The sequence below is a fragment of the Gekko japonicus genome, unplaced genomic scaffold (genome assembly GCF_001447785.1).
Source record: "Gekko japonicus isolate JY-2015 unplaced genomic scaffold, Gekko_japonicus_V1.1 scaffold135, whole genome shotgun sequence".
NCBI lineage: Eukaryota > Metazoa > Chordata > Lepidosauria > Squamata > Gekkonidae > Gekko > Gekko japonicus.
The window spans coordinates 1,255,809-1,272,792 of record NW_015175359.1 but is presented as its reverse complement, the minus strand read 5'-3'; the positions used below and the strand labels follow the sequence as shown (position 1 = coordinate 1,272,792).

Below are 16,984 nucleotides of genomic sequence, written 5' to 3'. Positions count from 1 at the left end.
CCTGCCCCTCCTCATAGTTCATCTCCCCCCAGAGCCCCTCCCCAGTCCTCTCTCCCCCACCCCCAATATCCTCTCTCCCCTTTTGCTTGACTTTTAGCTCCTTTGCAGCCAGTGCAAGGAAGCACGTTAAAGAGAGTTGTTCGGGCACCAAGACTCACAGGTTTGTGGTGGCATCAGCTTTTGTGGGCAGGAGCCCCGTGGGCAGAGTGGCACCACACATTTGTTGCAGCCCGGTTCTGTGTGTTTACTCCACAGTAATCTCTCTTCAGTTTCATGAGCACTTGCTCCCAAATAAAGGTGCCTCTTATTGCACCACTAAATGCAGGAGGACTTGCTTTGGGGTAAACATGGTTTGCACCGAGGATCTTTTCAGGGGCCTCCGGACTCTTGGATGGGATTGTGGCATCAGCTTTTGTTGGCTCGGAAGCATGAGGAGGGCTCGAATCCACAGGAACTTTGGCCACAGTAAATCTGTTTGTTTCAGAGAGGCCAGAAGATTACTTTTTTGGCTTTATTGTAATAAATCAACGCAGTCACCACTGTGGGATTTGCTTTTAATCTGACAGTGCGGTCCTATGCAGAGTTACTCCAGTCTAAAAACACTGATCTAAATGGGTTGACTCGAGTACAGTAACTCTGCATCAGATGGTATTGTAAGCATTCCCCCACATACCCTCCCACCCAACCTTTCCATGCAATTGGTCCTCAAATCTTCAGCATTTCTACCACCCCTTAAATTCCAACCTGTGTGGTGTACTTCTGCTTTTCTCCCTGTTTGTCCCCAGTTTCTCCTATTTACTACTTGTTTCCTTGCACTTCTTCTAGTTTTAACTTGCTGCCTCCAGGCTACACAGGTCTTACCCAGAACTCCAGAACTTTTGAAGTCAGCTTGTCTGGTAAAGATTTGGCTAAAATGTCAGCATAAGAGTGGGTTAGTACATTTAGGTGTACTTTGGGGAAAATGAGTGTCCCTTCTTGTCTCTCAGAGAGAGTCTGTTAACTTTCACTAGTCTTTTACAGAACGGTTAACGCCTGTTTTGGTTATTAAATGCCTTAACCCAAGTTGTACATATTGTGTTCAGCAAACGTTTGCGTGTAATTACGTGCCATTTACCAGGGCTCTTTATGCTGAAAATACATCTTTGTGTTGTTTTTGTACTTTTCACATGTTGTTTTGGTTGTGAAGGCATCTTTTCTAGACGTATTGTCTCTGCACAGGGATGTACAATAAATGAAACAAAGTCCGCTCCCCCATGACTGGCTTTCCTTAGTCCACCTCTAAACTCTCCCTCCTCTGTCACTTTCAGAGGAGCTGGACCCATTCATCTGCACCCCCAACTCCTTTACCTATTTATCCATTCCTAGGGTTGGGATGGCCTTCGTTCCCCACCCCTCACTTTCTTCAGTCCCTTCCAAGGTCTTTGGTGGGGGCTTCCCTGCACCAGGTATAACTGATAACCTCAACAGTGTGTCCACCTGCCCCCCCCCCCCGTACTTATGATAGTGGAAAAATTGCCAACTGATCATTTGAATGTATATTTCCAAATTCTTATGCAGGTGATTAAGAGGTGATTTTTTTTTTACAACCTTCATACATTTTTCATATCTTTTTTCCTGATGGTAGTTATGAGGAAGGCCAAGGAGAGCACTGAAATCCCGACAGCTTAAGATCCTGTTCAGCTGCTTGCAGCCTCTCAAGGCCACGAGAAGTTTACATATCACAGCTTGACGTGGCAAACTGGCAAGGGCTTGTGATGTGCATTGAGGCAACAAATGTGGCTTGTGCCTGTCGAGGGTCTGAGGTTGTCTGCTCCCCTCCTTAGGTCCAAGGCGGGTTGTAGGGGTCCATCCTTTGCATCTTACCATGGATGTCACTGGGTGACATGGGGGGAGGATACTTGGGGGTGGGGGGTCAATAGCATGAGTCACCCCCACGTGAGTCACCCCCATCCTTTGACTTATGTGCAAGCAGTGCATGTATTTACTTGTATTGCAACCCTCCCACATCTTGCTAGAGGACCTTACTTTTTAAGAGTATCCCCTGTTTTGTTCAACCCCCTCATAACGTTTGGGTCCTTTTTTTGTACCATGATTTAAAAAAAAAATCAGAACCCCTCCTTTCTGATACTTCTGCGCTCTCCAAAATGAAGATCTGTGTAACTTCCCCCTTACCTTTCCTCTCCCTTATACATTCCTGATCCCAGATCCAATCCTCTATTGTTTATTGAAGCTTATAGCTGTTAAAGGGACCCCTGCCAACTTAACTGTCAGATTTTTATCTTATACTTTTCTCCAAGGAGCTTGGGGTGGCATACATCGTTCACCCCTCTTATCCTCACAACAGCTCCATGAAGAAAGTAATACTGGGTTGGATTCAGCCATCTTTTCCTCTCAGTCTTGCCCAATTCCCCTCTTAACCACGGCTTTTGTCCTCCATGGCTTTTATCCATGTAGGCCCCATGATCCGAAGCCTAGCTCTTTTTTTGGTGGTCAGAAGGGACTCCATTTTACATCTGGCAGAAAATCTGGTTGGATCTCCGGGTTGCCTAGTGAGATTTAAGGCTGAGTGGAGATTTGAACCTGGGTCTCTCTGGTCTGAGTGAAGAATTTCTAACCACTGTCTTACACTGGCTCTCCACAACCTCCTTCCACCACACTGTTGAGTCCCCTTGGTATATATACACCAAGTGGCTCAAATCACACGTTCCGTACTTGCCTTATGCATCCATGTATTCTTCACTGTTTGCTACTGGAGCGACCTATTATGTTTTGCCCTATAGTCTGTTAGCTAACTCTGCCTCAAAGCCCTATGTGGCCAGCGGGCAGCATATCTACAGGATTGTCTCTCCCCGTATGTGCCTCTAGAGCCTTGCACTCTGCAGACCAACATCTCCTGGTAGTTCCCGGCCTGAAGGATGTCCACTTAGCCTCAACCAGGGCCAGGGCCTTATCTGCCATGGCCCTGGCCTGGTGGAACATGCTCACACTGCAGGATTTATTACAGTTCCGCAGGGCCTGCAAAATGGAGCTGTTCCGCCAGGCCTTCAGTTGAGGTGGCGGACATCCAATCCATTCCGGCCTCTCCTGTACAAAGTCTTTGTCACTGTGTCTTGTCCGAACTGACCCTGCTAGAAGACATTTGAATTCTTCGTTGCTGTTACCTGTTCCGTTTTAAACTTGTCTTAGTTTTTATGTTAAATGCTTTTATGGTTGTTAACATGTAGATTTTTACCCGCCCTGAGCCCGCTTGCAGGATAGTGCGGGATATAAATAAAATAAATAAATAAATAAATGCATCTCTTAACTGGCAACAGGGTCTTTTGGAGTCTGGGGTAGCCTGCATAGAGTATATGCTTAAACTTTAAGCTTATGTATAGCCCATGGGATGTAGTGGTTAGAATATCAGACCAGTCTGGTTTGAATTCCTACTCTGTGGAAGACCGCTGGGTGACCTTGAGCCAGTCACTTTCTCTCAGTCTAACCTACCTCACAGGGTGGTGGTTTTGAGGATAGAATGGAGGAGAGGAGAATGCATTTGGAACTCGGGATTCCTATTTGGGAGAAAATCGAAGTACAAAAGATTTTCTTTTGCTGTGTTAATTGACTGCCTTCTATCCTGGGCTATCTTTTGTGTTTCAAGCAGTGCAATGTGATATAAAATTGACAGGATCCAGCAAGATCTTGGGTTGTGTGTGTCCCACACAACCGTCTCTTTTCCCCTACCTCATGAGTTATGTGTTCAAAAGTGGTTATAAATGATTTGTGCTCTAGGTAGGAACATTCTGAGATGTGCTGTGTAAATTCCTTGGGATGCCCAGTCCTTCTACACCAAGGTTTTGTAATCCAGTTCTTGCATTGTTGATGCACTGCCTTACACTGTTTTTTATTGCGTTGTTTTATAATTCTGTAATCCATCTTCATTCTTGGTGAGAAAAGTGGACTATATAAATACATCTTGAGAAACTGGTTTACCCTCTTATCCAGCCTACCTTCCTACTCATACCTGGCTGATTTTTTTTGTTTTCAACTTAGTTTGTGCTATTTAGCTTATAGACATACACCCACTCTGCCTCTCTTGGCATTGGTTATTAGCAAGACACGGCCTCTATTTTTAGTCTTGGCTCATGATTTTTGGATGTGTAAAAGGATCTTCTTGGAGGTGAAACTGGCCATCTGATTTCACAACTGCAGTACCTAAAATACAACCATATTGATGTTTAGAACTCCTGCATCCAGTTCAGCTTTCCCTGATTCTGAGCAACTTTATCAACCCATCTACAGCTCCTCAGACGTGTATCTGGATAAAAATTTACACTTGAGTAGAGTATCCTAGGAAGTCTACTGGGAAGTATCTGCTCCCAACAGTCAAAGAGAAATTGTATCACAAGTAATCCATGTCCCATTTATGGTATCTCCATGGGCTCCTCTAATAGACACCAAATGCTCTGTTCAGATGTGCTGCAGGAAAAGTCTCAGTTTTATTACTAGACCTAGAAGATCAAATTGCTGTGCTAATTTAGAGGCGGCAGTGACACCTACAGAAGAGGAAGTCTAAACTGAGCCAGTGATAAAACCGTCAAGGCTTGTGTCCATCAGCCAGTTGGCTACCTGAGACTATGTTCTGCCTCCTCACATTTATGGGAAGGGAATAGCCAGAGTAAAAATGGATAAGAATGTGTGTGGTTAAAAGGTTATGCAAAAAGCTAAATTTGTAGTAGATTGGGGGGGGGGAGGTTTATGTTTTCCTTCATTTATCTCTTCCCCCTTTCCCAAGAAATTCTTAGATGTATCATAAAATATACGGGTCTATCGGAAGGGTCTTTTGGTTTCAAACGTCCTCCCATCGTTGCGCTCCACTTTCGTGGGCGACGTGTAGAATCTGACGAGAAATTCTCTGGCTAGGCATGCACAATTGGACGGCGTTTAAGAAAAGACGAGTGAAACTTTCCAGTATGTTCTAAGACTGTGGGTATTGAAATATACAAGCTACAGCTGTTGCATTCCATAAATTCACTGAAGTATTTGCGACTCTGTCGTTTGGTCAGATGGTGTGCCACTCCACCACTGAGTTTTCTGCTTAATCTGGGGGTGCTTAATCTGGGGGTGCTGAGCTTTTGTGTGGATCTGGCATGTGTTTTGTTAACTCTGCAGCGCTCAAAACAATTTCCAGCTCTTCCTGGTGTTGTTTTAGAACGTTTATCGAATTGTTCCCTTTTCCTGCTGCTTATTGCATGCTGGTTGGGGAGGGGCTGTGGCTCAGTGGAAAAACCTCTGCTTTGCATGCAGAAGGTTCCAGGTTCGATCCTCAGCATCTCCAGTTAAAAGGATCAGGTAGTAGGTGGTGTGAAAGGTCTCTGCCTGAGACCAGAGAGAGCTGCTACCAGTGAGTTGACAATACTCACCTTGATGGACCGGTGGTCTGATTCATAGAATCATAGAATGTTAGAGTTGGAAGGGACCTTGCAGGTCATCTAGTCCAACCCCCTGCACTCTGCAAGAATGTAGCCGAAAGATAGCCCTACAACAGGTATGTCCAGCAGGTAGATCACCAGCCCCACTTGGTCTCCTGGTTTGCTGGACAGGTGTTTGGGTTTTTTTTGATGATTGTTTGGTGGTAAAAAATGTTCGCAGTTCTTTCTGGATCTTTGTCTCTCTGTTTTTGCTTATTTTGCTTACCAATAAATGACAGAAGGTGCATTATAAATGGGGGGGCAGTGGAACCCAATTTTAGTGGGTTAAAATCTAATTTGAAACTAATTTGAAACTTTATTTTCATGGTGGTAGATCACCAGCACTTTTGGCCGGAAAAAATAGATCACTACCTGTTCGAAGTTGGACATGCCTGCCCTACAACATACCCGAAAGATGGCCGTTCACCTCCACTTAAAAACATCCAGCGAAGGAGCATCCACCACCTCCTGAGGTAGTCTGTTCCACTGCTCAACCATTCTTACAGTTAGGAAGTTTCTCCTGATATTTAAGCTGGTAAAGACTCTCTTGTAATTTCTAGTCTTGCAATCTGGAGCAAGAGAGAATAGATCTGCTCCATCTTTTACATGACAGCCCTTCAAATATTTGAAGACTGCAATCGTGTCCCCTCTAAGCCTTCTCTTTCCCAGGCTAAACATACCCAACTCTTTCAGCCTTTCCTTGTAAGACTTGAACTCCAACCCTCTCACCATCCTGGTTGCCCTCTTCTGGACACGCTTGAGCTTGCCAACATCCTTCCTAAAATGTGGTGTCCAAAACTGGACACAGTACTCCAGGTGAGGCCTGACCATAGCAGAATAGAGCGGAACTACCTCCCTTGATCTGGACACAATGCTTCTGTTAATGCATCCTAAGATCGCATTAGCTTTCTTCCCAGCCACATCGCACTGCAGGCTCATGTTTAGTTTGCCCTTTGTATCTGAATTGATGAGGGCTTGGCTCTACCAAAATATTTCTTGTGAATGGTTGAGCAGTATTGGGCTCCCCCCTCCTGCTGTTCTTTGGGGTCCTCTGTCCCCCCGGGAGCAGCATTGCAGAAGGCATTTTCTGATGCAGTTGAGATGGTGGTGATGAGGAAATTGTACTCTGGTGACAGAAATGTCTTCCATCATTGGAAATCACCAGTGGATCTGACCCATGGGTTGGTGTTTGCTGAACTTGTGGTTCGGAAAAGTTCAGATCAGTGAAACTGCACCAGAACTCCTCAGTTGTCCTGTTCAGTGTGTCAGGATTAAAGGGCGACGTGAATCTTTGCCGTTGGATCTCTACTTCGAAGAGGTTCTTCTGGGTATGGAGGGGGCAGTACTACAGTCTTGCAGCAATACCGTTCTCAGTGGACTTTGGCTTAGAGCAGCAGGGAAGGTGGGTGAAACTGGGTGGACAAATATAAGTGCGTAATTGAGTTTGGCTGTTTTGTCTCTGTCATTGACAGCATCTATTTATGCTTTGTTTCCAGTCTTGTTTCTCTCACCCTTCACCTTTTTGGGGGAATTGATCCCATTTCTGTAGAGGACAGCAAGACCTTTGCCTGCTGAGTTCACTGGGAGATGTATTTGGGCCCCATGTGTGAACTGGAATGAATGTGCTTACATTGCTGTGTTCTCTCTTGGCAAAAAAGAAAAGAAAAAAGAAAAACAAGAAGAGCTCTGGCTTCTGCTTGTGAAGGCATTCTGCCTGTCTGTTTCCACTGAGAGAGGGCTTTGTCTGTACGGGCTTTTATTTCTGTAGATATATGTGCGCCAGTCTACTACTGGACTTCATCTGACCGGCTTTGGTCAGGATGTCTCCTTGTGGGGGGAGCCCATGGAAAAGGCTTTGGTTGTGAAAGTTGGGGTTTTTTTTCCTTGCACAAATTCCCGAGAGCATTAACCAAGCAGGGGAATGCATGAAAATTGCAAGTAGGAATACCCCCCATAGCAAGGAATGGTTTCTCTTCTCCTGTAACCTCTCAAGTGTTTCAGTTCCCTTGTAAAACAGGGGGGCTATTGTCTTGCAGGACTTGGACAGAGTCCTGGGCCTCAAGCAGTGTGTGATGCAGAGGCCTTTTCCCCTTGCTCTTGCATTTCCATGGAAAGTCTGGACTCTGCTGATACTTTAACTCCTTTGTGTCCCCCCTGGGAGAGGTCAGGGTATGCAAGCATCTGCTCTCCCTGCTGTGCTGGATCAAGTCACTCTTCTGCCGTCATCCCCCCCCCCCCATGAAAAAAGGAAACTCTAAATATTTAAATCCCTTGCTTACTTTCTTTGTGCCCCTTCCTGCTTTATTATACTGCTCCTATTTTCCTCTGTCAAGCTAGCGCAATCTGAACATGAGCTTCCTATACTGCCTTTTTGAATATTCCTATCGCTGCTGTTCTTGGGGTCTCTTCTGGGATTGTGTGTCCTACCCTGGAGAGCTGCACTGGATAATGCTCAGTATTCTTTTCCTATCTGGCAAAGTGAGCTTTGACACATGAAAAATATACCCTGGAAAACTTTTCATGTATTTCTTTTTTGGAACAGTATACTGGAATAGTGATTGTAATATAATACAATGAATATTGAAATGTCTTTCTCCGACATAACACTGCACCTCGCCTCTAAGAGAAGGATTCTGTTAGTTAGCTCCATGCTAGACAGGAGGGACTTGGGAATGTTCAGTCTGGAGAAGAGGAGGTTGAAAGGGGACACGATTGCTCTCTTGAAGTATTCGAAGAGCTGTCGCTTAGAGGAGGGCATGGAACTGTTCCTGTTGGCAGCAGAGGAGAGGACTCACAATAATATGTTTAAACTAGTGGCAGAAAACGTTTTGACAGTAATAGTTGTGCAACAATGGAATCAGATGCCTAGGGAGGTGGTAAGTTCTCCCTCACTGGCGGTCTTTAAGCAGCGGCTGGACGAACACGTCAGGGATGCTCTAGACTGATCCTGTGTTGAACAGGGGGCTGGACTAGATGGCCTGTATGGCCTCTTCCAACTCTGTGATTGTATGAGAAGAATGGAATGTAGCAACAGAGTCTTAGTTTACTACTCTTAACAATTAAGAGTGTAATTAAGTATGTAATGTCATTTGGAATGGTAGATTTAAATGTATTTCTCTAGTCTGAGGACAAGGAAATGAACTCAACACAGCCAATTGCCCCACTTCAAGGGAAAAGATGCTGCAAGGTCGCCTCCATGCTTGAGAGGAGACAGAGATCCTCAGAATTAAGGATACATCAATCTCCAATTCTGACATATTTATTACCTATGCTATATCTGTCCCCCCCAGTTGAACCCAAACAGATGACAGCCATATGTACTAATCTTATTATTCTTTTAATCTGTTAAAAACGCCTTCATTATTCTGTATGCTAATTTACTGTCCACCCTCTGTATATATGACTGTTATTTCTATTGAAGAAGTGTGTGTGCACACAAAAACTCGTAACTTGAATACAACTTTGTTGGACTTAAAGGTGCCACTGGACGCAAACTTTGTTCTACTGGAAAACTTGGTTGTTCTTTAAGGTGCTACTGGACTGAGATTTTGGTCTTTACTACTACAGGATAACACAGTTGTCCACCAGAAACTTTTCCATGGTTGTTTAGTTCACCTGGCTTCTACCAAAGCTTGGGGCCTAGTGAAGCCCGGCGGTCACCTAGCACCCCCAGATGCTTTGAGGAGGGGTCAAAGGGTGCAATGTGTTGACATCATACCCGTCTGAAAACCTACATGTGATGTCAGTGCACCAGGTACTATGGTATTAGCATGTCGGCTAATGCTCTGAACGTTCTGTGGTATTTAGGGTTATCATATTTTGAAAAGCAAAAAAAGAGGACCTACTTCCCAACTGACTCCTTCTAACAAGTGATCATCACGATGTCAAATCTCATGTTAAATACCCCTACCCTTTGAGCCATGATAATTGCTACTAACGTTCCAACCCCAAAAGAGGACATTTTCATCAGTTTTTTGAAAACAGCCCAGAAGACAACGGACACCAAAAAAGAAGATATCTGGTAACCCTAATGGTATTACTATACAGTGTGCAGAGCACTGTCTTACATGCTGATGTCATTTCCACCCCAAACCATCCCAGATGCAAGATCGGGTGGGAGGGCCCTACTGTACCATCATTATCTGGCCCTGGAAGAAAGAACGTCAGCACCAAGTGGAACAGACGACACTGAATCGGTAGAGCAGCAGTAACACATCATCTTTATAGATCAATTGGAACACCTGGATCACTTTATATTGTATTATTGTAGAATGTTTTTAAATGGTTTTAAATATGTTTTATGTGTTGGCTTATGCCTGACTGTAAGCCGCCCTGATTCCGCTCGCGGGGAGGGCGGGCTATAAATTGAATTTATAAATAAATATAAATAAATAAATAAATAGTGGTAGTGTGTCCATGTACAAATGGCATACCTCTTCATGCGCTTCTGCATGGCTTCAGGCAGGCTATTCCAGAGGGCTGGGGAAGATTATTCTTTGCTTTCTTTTGAGAGGACTAGTAAGATACTTCTTTATCAAAGTATCTGCTGTGGAAATGATATTATTTGTTGTCGTTACATGGTGGTAGGAGTTAGTCTTTTGAGGGGGAGTTGTTATTTTTGGGTTGTTTTTATGGAGTCGTTTTACTGACTATGCTGTTAGCCACATTAAAGCAGGGTTTAATTAAATCAGACTCTCCAGGGACAATGGAGCTTTAATAATTTCAGCACAGAAGGGAGCCTCTCTTTCTAGAAGCTCCCCCCCCCCCAATTCCAGTCTCTTTGTCTTACTTTGTTTGCTTACTTTTAGAGAACCATGTGGTTTGTAAGCTTGTTCCAAGAGCATTTGGTCAGTGTATTTTGGTATCTGCAGGCCAACCTTTAGAACAGTTCTGACCTCTGATGGCTTGCGAGATTTAAAGGCAAACACTATGTTTCAGTCACTCTGCTTGTTGTGGTGGTGGAAGTGGGCCCACATACAAACGAAACAGGCAGACTCTACATCTTTTGTTTAACCAATTGATCATGTGGTGTGGCTTTGGCCAGTAACACCATAGAGGTTTCAGAGGTGAACTTCCACAGCCTTGAACTCTGGGACCATAACCACAGGGCACAATGTAGGTATGCTTACACAAATCAGGATTCAGGAGTGATTGTCCCTCAGTTACTGTCCTGAGATAATGGCTGTTTCCATGAACAATGAATTCCAAAGTGTTTCAGCCATGATCCTTTTGCTGATTCTGTTGGGTCCTTTTTGGATCATTGCCTTTCCCTAGGGTAATGTGAATCCCACCCACCCAAGTTGGTAACCTTTATTATTGTTTAAATAGGATACCAGGATGGTGGAGGCGTGAGCAGGGAATCCTTGAACTTGTAAGAGTTAGTAGACTCTCTCTACTTGCTTTAACTTCAAGTTCATCCTTTGAAGACATAAGGCAATTGGATTGACATATAGCATAATAACCAACAGTGTAATGAAGGACTTGAGTAGGCTACCCCTGCTGTGTGTTTTTATTTGCAGGGAAGGATTTTAGTAGACAAATTGTATGTAGGTGTTGAATCTGAATTGGTCGGGGAGCTTTAAATCTGGAAGTTCGACTGTCCTTGACCAGGGCCAGGACTTCCTCGGCCTTGGCCCCCGCCTGGCGGAATGCTCTGCTGGAAGGCATCCGTGCCCTGCGGGAGTTGTTACCTTTCTGAAGGGCAGGTAAGGCAGAGATGTTCCGCTGGCCCTTCAGTTGAGGACAGCGGCAGGGCCCCCTTTGGCATGCTCATGCATTTCCCCATCCCTCATAACCCCTCCCGCCAGGCAGGCTGGGAAGCTGGAACTTTTTCTGCCATCTTGTATATTGGATGTGTACTGTTTTATTGGTTTGTTTTACCTTAGTTTTAAATTGAGATTTTGTATACTACTTGGTTGTAAGTCACCCTGAGCCCTTCTTGTAGGGAAGGGTGGCCTAGCAAATCCAATTAATTAAATAAATAATCAAATCTCTTCCTAGGTGCCTGCATCTGTCTAATTTGTTGTAGACAATGTGTCAAAAGAGTGCTTCACCTTCTCAGAAAAGTAAACCCCAGGTTTTCAGATATCACTGTCTTATTAGACTATTTGTATCTCAAAATGTCGTCTGTTTCTTACCCTAAGGAAGAGCTGTCTGACAATCCTAACCAGAGTTGAATTTGAGCGAGAACTCATCACAGCTGAGCTGTATGACCTGTTTTAAATGCCAGGTCTTGAAATGTAGGCAGGTAGCATCTCTGAACATATACAGAGTGAGTTTCCTTCACCACAGAGTAACCCAGTCATGCAGGTGGGATGGCAGAAAGGCCCTGCTACTAGGAAGATGTGACCTTCATATTGGTCTTATTTTGGAAGCTAGCCACTAAATCTGTCTTAAACAGCAGCCTGCTTTTTAAATATTACTCTATGCAGCAAGACACTTTAGTTCTGGTCAGCAAATAGTTTTCTGGAAGGGGGTACCTTGAAGAAGGAGGCATGAAGGGTGGTTGACTGCAAAGATGTTCCATTTCTGTACCACCCTTCCCTACCGCCATGTCTTTTTCCTTTTGGCCAGCTTGTATTCCTTGGGGGAGTGTGTGTATATTTGACCATGGAGCCTCCAGTTGCCGATCCCTATGAGCTGCAAAAGAATCTCTTGTGTTACAAAACTGGAGGTGTTTTGACTAGCTGTAAGCTCTTTGGAAGGAGCTCGGCAGAGTGTAGTAGAGGGGGAAGGGAAGAAATACCACCTTTTTAGCATCATACTGCTTCTTATCAGTGTGCATATGGTTGAGAGGCATATCCAAGGACAAGTGGGTTTTGGGTTTTTTTGCTTCTGCATAAACTGAGAAAATCTAATTCACCAAGTTGTAGTGAGGGCAGAGTTGCTGGTCTGAAATCTGATCCATTTAAACAGAGTTGGATGTCCTCTTTGGCGGCTCCGTGCTGTCCCTTTATTTAAGGGCATGTCCCAGTAGTATAGTTAGGGTGAGATGATATGGGCTCCAGCCCTAGATGCAGTGTAAACAAGTTTACAAAATTGGAGCATCAAAGATCATACTTACAGTGTCACTGTGCTGCGGCTTGTGGGACCTTAACAAATTTATTACGGCATAAGTTTTCGTGGCCTTGACCTGGATGGTCTAGCCTCATCTCTTCAGATCTCAGAAGCTAAGCTGGGTTGGCCCTGGTCATTACTTGGATGGGAAACTACCAAGGTATTCTAGGGTCACTTTGCAGAGGAAGGCGGTGGCAAACCACCTCTGAATAAGTTGGTTGTGACTCGATGGCACTTCACACACATGCTTTTGCGAGTCAGAACGGACTTGGTCAGATGTGTGCAGCATTACATTTAGTTGGCAGGTACACAAACACACACACACACACACACAAAGCTACAAACAACAGAAGGGGTGTGGGAACGGAAGACCTGTTCTCCCAGGACATAGGATTAAGTTACATTAGAAGAAGAAGAAGAGGAGAAGAGATTGGATTTATACCCCACCCTTCACTACCCAAAGGTGTCTCAGAGTGGCTTACAAACGCCTTTCCCTTCCCCTCCCCACAACAGACACCCTGTGAGGTAGGTGGGGCTGAGAGAGCTCTTGACAGAAACTGCTCTTTTTCAAGAACAGCTGTGCCAGAGTTATGGCTTGCCCAAGGTCATCCAGCCAGGTGCAAGTGGAGGAGTGGGGAATCAAACCCGGTTCTCCCAAACTAGAGTCCGAGCACTTAACCACTACACCAAACTGGCGCTCACACCAAACAGACATACAGAACAAAGTTTGAGTCCAGTGGCACCTTTAAGACCAACAAAGTTTTATTCAAGGTGTAAGATTTCATGTGCATGCACATTTCTTCAGATACAAAGTAATGGACATTACTAGTCCATACATATAGGTAGAGGGTGAACAGCAAATTAGTGTACAGCATAATAAACAGTGTTTAACAGATGCAAGGACCATACTGTAATAACAAGCTTGGTTTATATGGTCACCATTTGTTTGAGTTTAATTCTTGGGGAGGGGGGAACAATGAAGGAAATAAATATCAAAATTGGAGATTGACTAAGTAAGCTGAGTTTTGGGCATAAAGCTGTAAGGAGGAACAATCGTTTTTTGTAGTGAGCCGACTAGCCAGTTCCTGTTGAGACCAGATCTGATAGTGTGTTAAATCTGCAGCTTTTTGCTGGAGTCTCCAGATCATACTGACAGTTGTTTTGAATAGCATTGTAGTATATTATGTAATGGTTTCTTTTTAGTATGAAATAATTAAGTATGGTTTCAAAAACGTTAGGTCAGACGTTCCTCAGGGACTTGTTGAGGGCAACAGGCAGTCAGGCACTGTTGCCAGCAGACTTAACACAGTAAAACACATTCGGCCATTAAATTATTCTAGTGTGGGAAGAAATAAATGGAGGAAAATGTCACTTGGGCAGCAGCATAGTCAGGAAGGGGTTGAATTCTTTTTTTAAAAGAACTTTTTGCCATAATAGCTACTAAGCAGTGAGATTAAATTTAGAGTCCAGCAGCACCTTTAAGACCAATAAAGGTTTATTCAAGGTAATGAGCTTTCATGTGTAGACACACTTTTTCAAATACACTGGAATGGAAGGTAGAGTTCAAACTTATAGACAGGCTGAACAGCAAATTTACATGGGATTGTAAGTATCCCACCCGCCGAGCTCTACCCCCGGTTCATAGCTGTGACAGGTTCTTGGGAGCAGGACAGAAGTAAGAGTTGGGAATCTGTGGATATATTTTTATTTATTTACCTTACATCATTTATACACCACCTCTCCCCAGTGAGGACCCACAACATTCTCCTATTCTCTGTTTTGTCCTCACAATAACTCTGTGAGGCAGGTTAAGCTGAAAACATGCGACTGGCGCAAGGTCTCCCAGGAAGTTTCCGTGACAAAATGCGGATTCAAATCTGGGTCTCCCAGCTCTCACTCTAGAAATAACCCCTTACGGCAGGGTTCCTCAGTGAGACAGTGCCCACAGACACCTCTTGTGGCACCCAATAAGTTTTTTAGAAACTGGGTGGGGCCAGGTGAGGGCCAGCAAGGCTTCTGATTGGCCATGCAGTTTTTTTTTTTAAAACGTTGCTTTGGCTGCAGCTACCATCACAGCACAATGATCTTATTGTGTGGCTGAAGGCTGGCTGTGGCAGCCATTTTGTCTGAGGCTGGCCCCACCTCCCCGGCAGCCTTTTTGTCAGGCATTTTGTGGTTGCGCCCACCATCCAGTGTCAAAACTCCAAAGGTGCCCACAAGCTCAAAAAGGTTGGGAACCACTGCTTTATGGCATTGGTGTGCCTGAATGTCAACTTCCCCAGATTCAGTACTTATGCGGTGAACTAGAAGTGGGGGGAAATGAGCCAGGGTGGATACCTTGATAAAACAAATGCTTCCTCCAGTCCTATTGATCTGTAGTGGAGACGATTTAAGACATGATTTAAGACTTCGGAGGTCTCCATAGGATGAAGCCACAGGTGCATGGGGGATGAGCACATTCATCTCCAGCTGATTTTTTTAACAGTCTTCATTCAAAGGTAACTTCCATGTTCAGCATGTTGCAGAATGCTTGGGTCAGCAAGACATGCTGGCTTTTTGAACTCTTGCTTTGCTTTTCGTCTCTTCTGTGAGTGACCCTTAAAGGGCTTGTGTTGCTTCCTTTCAGGAGTGGCCTGCAGGCAAGCCTTGTGCATGGTGTAAGCAGTGCTGGAAAAGTATATGAAGTGCGTGTGGGTGGAGGGAAGGGGCTGGGGTGGTGCAGAGAGGAAGTTTTATGTAATTCTTGGCTGCCTTTCTGGTAATTGTTTTAATCAAATGGAATGTAGCATAGTTCAGTGCTTGCTTGGCAGTAACAGCTATGTTTTTTTTCTTCTTCTTTAGATGTTGGATCTGAATAGGTTCTCAGTTTCTCTCCAAGTATGAAACTTGGACACGTCATGGGGAAAAGAGTACACTGTGACGAGGGCCGGGCAGTAGTTGGGAAAGATCTTTCTGTAGTCAAGAGGGCTGTTTGTTTTCTATGATGTTGTACTGGGACTGACGTCTGATGTAGAATCTTGAAAAGTCCCATTTCCATTTAACTCCCCCCCCCCTCCCCGCAACTATATAGTTCTGATGGTTCTGGGGAAACTTGATCCTGCTCAGACAATGTTTGGAAAAGGGTTTGTTGCTCAGGTCAGAGTATTTGTGACCTGCTGCATGGTTGCAGGTTCCTCGTTTATAATACCTACCATTTTTCTGTTCATGCATTCCTACTTCCTGTACACACCCATGTTTCTCACCCATTTCCAGAATATTAAAAAAAACAATGCTGCTTTAAAACCAGGCATTAAAATAAAGCAAAACAAGCACCCTTGCATACATTTTATGGCATAACTATTTGGATTACAGAATTTAAAAGGCTAGCCACCTTTTAAAACCAAAGCACAGCATAAAGGTTCATGCACTTCACTTTTCATTTGGTGCCCTTCGGTTCTTTTGTTTAAATAGCCATGACCAGTTTTTTTAAAAAAGAAGAAAAACTGTCCTGAGAAGTAGGGGTGTGTGATATTTTGACATCATAGGGGGTCAGCCAATTGGAATGCCTCATGGCTGGGTTCTGCTATGGATAGGAAGAACTGGCTTCCCCTGAGATTGATTTAGAAGAAAAGTCTACATCTACACCAGTATGCTGAAAACATACCTTCTCAGTAGTCTCTCTGCTCAATTATAAATACATCTGATCAAAGCCCTGATTGCCTTGATGTGGAATGTGGATTTATTTGATTATAAAACAAACAAAATTATGAGGGTCCTATATCAATGATCCAGAACTAATCTCCCTTATAAATAAAAGCCAAATGGTGGTGGCACTTCTCTAGAACATTCCACACACTCCAAAATCAGTTTGCTCTCTGATCTGTCATTCAGAGGGTCTCCCTATCCACTGGCTGCTTTGCCTGAGTCCTGCCTCCAACATTCTAAACATTTTGCTGTTCCTCTCCCCCATAGCCAGTCAGAACACAGAGGTTATTTGCATATGCAGCCTCATTGGCCTTTGCCTCGGAACACAGAGATGGTTTGCATATGCGACTTGATTGGCTTTTGCCTCTAACATTCTAAACAGTTTGCTCTTCTGTGGTAAAATGTGTCCAATCTCCAGGTGAGGGCTGGAGATCACTCAGAATTACAACTGCTTTCCGTATGGCAGAGATCAGTTCCCCTGGAGAAAATGGTGGGCTCTGTATCCTTATATGCTGCTGAGGTGGCCCCCATGACAGCCAATGTGACGTAGCAGTCAGGGCTTCAGAGCACGGGAGAGGCTGCAGGTGTGTGGGGGGTGGAAAGCTGAAGAGTGAGGGGGAAATAAAGGTAGGTTGATGATTGGCTGGGAAGGAGATAGGGTTGCCAACTCCAGGTGGGAAATTCCTAGAGATGTGAGGGATGGAGCCTGGAGAGGATGAGGTTTCAAGAGGCGTGGGACCTCGGACAGGTACAAAGCCATAGACTCCACCCTCCAAACCAACTATTCCCTTCTG

At 44.4% G+C, this 16,984-nt stretch overlaps 1 protein-coding gene across 1 annotated transcript in view; it reads left to right on the top strand.

The window, feature by feature from the left end:
* The window catches only part of PXN (paxillin), an 81,674-nt gene that overhangs the window by 413 nt on the left and 64,277 nt on the right, over window positions 1-16,984 (top strand). The window lies entirely within an intron of this gene.